Genomic DNA, 7393 nt, shown 5'->3' on the forward strand with positions numbered 1-7393 from the left:
AGCCCAACAGGAGCTGCTGAGCTGTTGCCCACTTTGTTTGAGAGGGCGGTGCCGGAGCTGTCGCTCACTCCAGGTTGAGTATTTAGCCAGCAGGCCGTCGTGGAGCATGTCATCTTCTTGGTAAGTATGTGTTTTAAACAATTTTTTGCTTTTAATTATGTGCCTTTGGTTGCAGGACAGCGCATCATCTTCGTGATTTGGAAATATCTGGTGGCGTCTCTCACACGCCACGCAGCTTGACCAGGAATTGTTTGTATGAGCGATACCGAAGCAGTCGCTCACTTCAAATGAGTATTTGGCCCAATTTACCGTCGTGGGTGCATCGTCTTCTTGGTATGTATGTATTTAAAGCTTTATTTAGACATTGTTTAATTTATGCCTTTATTTGCAGGGCAGCAGTTCTGCGTCTTGCTTTAGAAACATTCATTGTCGTCTCTCACACTCCACAATCCGTCCAGTAGTTGCATGTCAGCAGACCCGGGTGGCCCGCAAACAGGCCGGTTGCAGTTCAGGATGCTAGATGGAGCCCACAAGGAGCTGCTGGGCTGTTGAATACCTTGTTCGAGTGGGCGATGCCGAGGCCGTCGCTCACTCCAAATTGAGTTCCCAAACCTTGCTTGCAGGACAGCGCATCATCGTCGCGGTTTGGAAACATCCAGTGGCGTCTCTCACACGCCATGCAGTTTGGCCAGGAATTGTTTGAATGGGCGATACCGAAGCAGTCGCCCACTCTAAATTGGGCATTCGACCAGCAGGCCGTCGTGGAGCATGTCATCTTTTGGTAAGTATGTATTTTAAACAATTTTTTGCTTTTATTTATGTGCCTTTGGTTGCAGGACAGCGCATCATCATTCGTGATTTGGAAATATCTGGTGGCGTCTCTCACACGCCACGCAGCTTGTCCAGAATTTACATATCAGTCGACTTGGTAGTCACAGCAGCGTATTAAATCGGCTCCGTTGTACTTGATGGCATGCAAGCAGGCTGTTTGCGTTTCAGGATGCTGGATGAGCCCACAAAGAGCTGCTGAGCTGTTGCATATTTGTTTGAGTGGGCGATGCCGAGGCACTCGCTCACTCCAAATTGAGAATTTGGCCCAGTTGGCCGTCGTGGGCGCATCGTGTTCTTGGTGTGTATGCATTTAAAGCTTTGTTTAAACAGTGTTTAATTTGTGCCTTTATTTGCAGGTCAGCACTTCTGTGTCGTGGTTTGGAAACATCTATTGGCGTCTCTCAGACTCCACAATTTGTCGAGGAATTGCATGTCAGCTGACTTGGCGGCAAAGTATTAAATCGGTTCCGTTATGAGTCAGGATGTTGGATGGAGCCCACAAGGAGCAGTTGAGCTATTTCATATTTGTTTTGGTAGACGCTGCCAATGCCGTTGCTCATTCCAAACTAATTATTTGACCCAGCAGATCATCTTGGGAGCTTGCGACTTCCATGTCTTCATTTAGAACGCGTTCCAATGTTAACCGGACTCTCTGGAGGCCATGCTCCAGGAGTGTTTCGTGGCTGATGGCTGTATTTATCTGGGTGTGTTGTAGTTGCGGCTGCTGTGGTTGCGTCAGCGATTGCAGGTTTCCTGTCCCCTGAGGTGATGTCGTTAGCTGCTGTTGTGGCGTTACTGATGCCTGTTGAGTCTGCATTGGCAGAGTATGCTGTGTTTGATGATTCTGCTGCCTCTCGTCCACATAGTCTGGTAGGATTAATCGCTGGATTGGGGGTTGGCCTTGGATGTTAGCCACTAGCTCTTCACGTGTAATTTGTCCGCTTCTATACATTCTTAACGCATTTATTCTTAACTCCCCAAATCTTCTAGGTATTTGCTGGAGTTGGTGCCTGGCCTGGATGACAGTCGTCGTTAGCTGAGTTTGTTGGAGTTGCGGCTGCTGTAGCTGCGGTTGCAACTGCGGATTCACTGACTCCTGAGTTGGCGTAGTTAGCTGCTGTTGTTGCTGCGTTGATAGTGCCTGTTGTATCTGCATTGGCAGAGTACGCTGTGGTTGATGATTCTGCTGCCTCTCGTCCACATAGTCTGGTAGGATTAATCGCTGGATTGTTGGAGGTTGGCCTTGGATGTTAGCCACTAGCTCTTCACGGGTAACTTGTCCGCTTCTATACATTCTTCTTAACGCATTTATTCTTAACTCCCCAAATCTTCTAGGTATTTGCTGGAGTTGGTGCCTGGCCTGGATGACAGTCGTCGTTAGCTGAGTTTGTTGGAGTTGCGGCTGCTGTAGCTGCGGTTGCAACTGCGGATTCACTGACTCCTGAGTTGGCGTAGTTAGCTGCTGTTGTTGCTGCGTTGATGGTGCCTGTTGCATCTGCATTGGCAGAGCTTGCTGTGTTTGATGATCCTGCTGCCTCTCGTCCACATAGTCTGGTAGGATTAATCGCTGGATTGTTGGGGGTTGGCCTTGAATATCTGCCACTCTTCACGGGTGATTTCTCCGCTTCTATACATTCTTCTTAACGCATTTATTATTGACTCCCCGAATCTTCTAGGAGGCGGCCGATTAGGTTGCTGGATCTGTTGCCTTGCCTGGATTTCGGCCAATCTCTCATTTTCTCGCCTCTCTAGCTCTTCTTCTTGAAGCCGGAGGAGTGTTGGAAGCTGCTCTCTAAATTGCATCCTTTGTTGTGCTTGTTGTGCTTGGTGAGCAGTGTGCTGTGTGTGCGGTGGCTGTGCTTGGCGCTGTTGCGGTCCATGATGATTCTGAAGCGGTCGTATGTGTTGTTGTAATTGCTGCATGTAGCGGGGCCTCAGTAGGCGCTGTGGCTCAAATGGGTGCTCTAGCAGGTTTCGTGCCTCAGGGTTTGCATGTCTGACCAACGAGTTTGCAAAGCGGTCACTTGCCAAGTGAAAGACTTCGTCAACAGTTTTAAGGCAGTATGTACTCCGTATTGTTGCGTTTCTGGTGTACCAGGATGCATTAACTGATTTTCTTATTATTTTATTTTGCAGTCGCTGAATTCGTTGTAACGTGTGTCCGATGTGAGCGCCCCCCAGACAGGGAGATCGTATGCCAGACCGCTTTGCAGTCCTTTGCCAGTCTGCTGTTGGGACCAAGGAGCCACATCAGTTTGGATGCTCTTGCTCTCAGCTTGTTACTTAGGTGAGTGACATGTGGTTGAGGGTGAGTTTCCGGTCCAGTATGATTCCCAGGTATGTCTGTGAGGTTTTGCTTGGTATCCTTTGCCCATTTAGTAGTGGTGACCGTTCTCTATCTGTTGAGCTAGATTCTCAGTGTGTAGAGCACATGGCCTGTTTTGTTAGCGTTGATACTAATGGACCATTTTTTCGCCCATTTTGTGAAGTGGCGAAGGTATTCCTCGTTCTGTCCGACAGCCCCCGAGGGAAGCGCAGAGGCACACATGATCACTGTATCGTCGGCGTATGTTGATAACAGCATTTGATTTTGGCTGGGCGCAAAGTATGTGCGTCTCATGAGCGATGGGAGGGGCATATCCGACGAGTAAATTGTGTACAGAATTGGGCCCAGCACACTGCCCTGGGGCACGCCGGCAGCAACTCGACCTGTTCTAGATTTGACACCGTCGTTGCAGTTTACTACGAAGGTGCGCTCGCATAGGTAATTTTCAAGTATCGTATAAAGGTTTAATGGTAACAATTTTATTAACTTGTTCAGCAGGCCGTCATGCCACACGCGGTCAAAGGCTTCCGAGATATCTATATAGACCGCTGAGCAGAAATGTCGCTCTTCGTATGCGCGTAATATAAATTGCGTAACGCGGGCCAGTTGCTGCTCAGTGCCGTGTTCTCGCCTGAAGCCAAATTGATGGCTTGGCATTGCCCTGGCAAAATCCTGGACTTCGAAGAGCCTTGACATTAAGAGCTTCTCGAAGATCTTTGATAGGCCCGATAAGAGGCTGATTGGACGATATGATGTTGCTTCAGCTGTGCTTTTACCAGGCTTGGGAATCATAGTTATGCCAGCGTGTTTCCATTTGCTTGGGAAATGCCCTAACCTTAGGCTAGAGTTTAGATTAGCAGTAAGTATAGCAGCGCTTTTTGCGGTAAAAGTTGGATAATTCTGTTATCTATTTTATCTTCTCCAGGCGACTTCGTTACCTAGTGCATCAATTTCTAGCTTTAGTTCATTGAGCGTGATTGGCCTAATAGTCTGCTGTAGCTCCTGGTCTGTTTGTTGCTGCTGGAGTTTCTGCTGCTCAGTTGTCTCCATTCCTGACGAATTTCTGCACGCTCCTCAGACGAATTAGAGAAATTTGGACTGAATCTTTCTTCAAGGTGGGCGACGAAAGCCTCCGCTTTTTCGGCAGTAGTTTTTCGTCCATATTACGTTTTGGATTTGTCGCACGCCTCGCGCCCCCATTGCCAACATTAGCCTGTATTGTTTTATTGGCCAATTGGGCTGCGGCTGTTTTTTAAGCTTGTTGGTAAGTCTCCAAAGCTTTGCATAGCGTATGATCATGGGTGTCATGTCCACAAGCATTTTATTAATATTCTTGTTTTTCAGCTGGATTAGTGCCTTCTTCAACTTATTTTGTGCAGACCTATATTGTTGCCTTGCCTCTGGAGTTCGTGTCGCCATTAAAATCTGCTTGCATCTCTGTTTCTCCGATAATAGTCTGGTTGGCTCGTCCAGTTCAAGATCGTGCCTGCGGTGGGCCCGGTGGCTAAGCTGGTTTCCTATCTGCCTGTGTGCTGCTGCATCTGCCGCTATTTGAACGTTGCGTACGAAGATGTTCACTGCATCGTCGATGTCCAGGCCACTGCGGATCTCGGTGTTTAAGTGGATTTGCTGGTCAAGAAGCTCCTGAAAACGATGGCGTATTGGCTCCATTAGGTAGCAGTCTGTGATTTCCAGTATGAGTTGTAAAGATTCGATTTTTGTTAGTGATCAGATCAACTCTTAGGGGCAGGTGGTCCGAGTCCAGGTCCGTAGAGGAGTGGATTCGAAGTCGATTGCTATCTAGCCCACCGTAGACTGCGAGGTCAATTGCTGATGGTCTTTTCCTCCTATCGTACGGGTAGTGCGTTGCTCCGCCGGTGGCCAGAACATTATATCGACTTTGCGTGTGAATTGCTTCGAAGAGCGCTTGCCTCTGTGACAGGCGCGGGTTTCCCCCCATGAGTGCTGGCATTCCAGTCACCGCAGAGGAGAAAGTTAGATGAAGCCAGTTCTGTGATTTTGTCAAAATGTCTGAACAGTTTTGTGAAGTGTTCGACTGACCATTTGAACACTGGGGGGCAGTATATTGGCGCAATTATAATTATTTCCCTTTTATTCTCATTTTCAGGAAGTAAGGCAACAGGCATAACTGGAGGAAGTTCTCGGACATTGGATGAAGGGCGGCATGTCTAATGTCGTTTCGTACAAAGATAGCGACTCCACCTCTCCGATACGTGTGTGGATTGGTTGTACTGTATGTGTGGTAGCCGTCCATGCTTAGTATGCTGGCGTCAGATGGAACCCGAGTTTCGATGACCATCATAATTTGGATGGACTCGCGTCGCATGTACAGCTCTAGCTCTGTCATTTTGTTGCATATACCACATGCATTCCAGAAAGCAATTTTAAGTGGGTTGCTATTCTGGCCGCTCCTGTGGATGGTCACATGTGGATTTGCTGTACTAATTGGCGCACTGTTGTGGACATTTTCAGCTGAGGAAGTAGTGGCTATGGTCAATTGAGAGTCGGTACTGCTGTGAGTACGACTATACATATTTAGTGACGTCATTGGCGATGGCAGCTTCCCTAGAGCAGTCCATTTGGGCTGCTTTGCTGTCTGTTTGTGATGGCTATGTTTGGGAACACATGATTATTGGTGTTTGTTGTATTGTTTTCATTATGGATGGTAATGAATTGCACAGGACATTTAATAGAGTGTCTATTCTTTTTCCATGCGACTAAACATTGCCATGTTTTTGTTCTAATGTCTGGAGTATAGTGCTTTTGGACATTGATGATTGGTGTCCTGCCTGCCTGCTGCTGTTCATCCATTGATGCTGCTGTGGAGTGGCCAAATGACTTCCAAACGAATTGCGCAAGGGAGCACTATAGTCGACTTGGCCGTGCGTGAACTTGTCACGATTGGTTGGAGTAGCTGGCTTGTTAATTGATGATGTTGCTGGCTTCCTGGAATTGTTCGAACGATGTTGTTGTTGATTCTGCCGTCTGCGAAGTGGCCGCTGAAGTGTTCCTAAAAGCTTTCTTTTCGGGGTATGTTTGCGGATTGTGGACACAAGCCGGCTGTGGGACATGTTGGTGGATCTTTCAGCTGAATTCGGTGTACTGGCATTGTTTGTTGCTGAGATCTGCTGTTCCCTCATGGGAGGATTTGGTAGTTGATTTTGCTGTTGTTCCAATCGTAGTTGCTGCTGGAAAGTGGCCAAGTGTATTTCGGCGGCGGGTTTCGTACGCGACCGGCAGCGTTGCCGTTACGCACGACCTGACTGTAGGATAGCTTAGCGACTCCTGGCTGTTTTAATGCTCTTGACTGCTGATGTGCTGGTTTTATCTGGTGTGGATGCTGGATTCCTGGCAGTGGCTGCTGCCTCTGCTCACGTTCTTGCCGCTGTTTATCATCGGCCATGACTCGGTTTGCCCTTAGTTTGCTGCGTGCGTTTTTGTAGGCAGGGCAGCCTTTATAGCAGCTTATATGATTGCCCTTGCAATTTGCGCACTTGGGCTCCACCTGTCTGGGTTTGGTGCACGCAGTTGACATGTGCTCACCTGCACATTTCATGCAGACGAAAGGCCGCCTGCAGTAATTTTTCGTGTGTCCAAAGGCCTGGCACCGATGGCACTGCACTGGATCACGAGGTTTGACTTGCCGCTCAACCGCGACTGATTGGCTCCCCAGCTCTTTCAGGTTGAGGATGTCTTCATGGCTCCCATCCGCTTTGGTCTGCAGTTCGATTTCGAATATATTCAGCGGCCTGCCTGTAAACCGGTGTTTTATGCCTCGGATGAATCGAGCGACAAAGCCCAATTGTTCTAGCTTGGCCGCTATCCATTCACAGGGTGTAGTGTGATGGATATGGCGCAAGATTATGCGATATCCCTTTTCGCTGCGTAGTTGGTGCGTATGCAGATGAGTGCCTTCTTCAGCCAGGGCGGTCAGGATTGCGTTGGTGTGACCAGATCTTCACATTGGACACGTAATCCGCTGCCAGATGTTGCCTTTGTGGAGAATTTTCCAACACCTGGATTGCTTTTCAGTTTATCTAGTAGTGGTATAATTGCGGGCACCATCGGCAAGAAGAGTGCGGGCACTTTCTTGCTTTGTATTGTCTGTTGCTGTAGTGGCTGTGGTAGATGCTCTTTCGATTGCTGCTGCGAGCTCTCGTCCTTTGATTGCTGATGTTGTTGCGATTTTTGTTGATTCTGTTGTTGATGTGGCTG

General features: G+C 48.2%; 2 long non-coding RNA genes across 2 annotated transcripts; both read left to right on the forward strand.

Moving 5' to 3' along the window:
* Positions 1–1047: 1047 nt before the first annotated feature.
* LOC115768434 lies at positions 1048–1960 on the forward strand. The gene is made up of 4 exons (XR_004018557.1): positions 1048–1129; positions 1188–1364; positions 1418–1701; positions 1822–1960. It is a non-coding gene; the product is annotated as an uncharacterized LOC115768434 (long non-coding RNA).
* Positions 1961–3040: 1080 nt separating this feature from the next.
* Positions 3041–3986, forward strand: LOC115768433. The gene is made up of 3 exons (XR_004018556.1): positions 3041–3118; positions 3321–3595; positions 3653–3986. It is a non-coding gene; the product is annotated as an uncharacterized LOC115768433 (long non-coding RNA).
* Positions 3987–7393: the final 3407 nt, after the last annotated feature.

Source organism: Drosophila novamexicana, unplaced genomic scaffold (assembly GCF_003285875.2).
Source record: "Drosophila novamexicana strain 15010-1031.04,08,12 unplaced genomic scaffold, DnovRS2.1 tig00001782-arrow-arrow-pilon, whole genome shotgun sequence".
NCBI lineage: Eukaryota > Metazoa > Arthropoda > Insecta > Diptera > Drosophilidae > Drosophila > Drosophila novamexicana.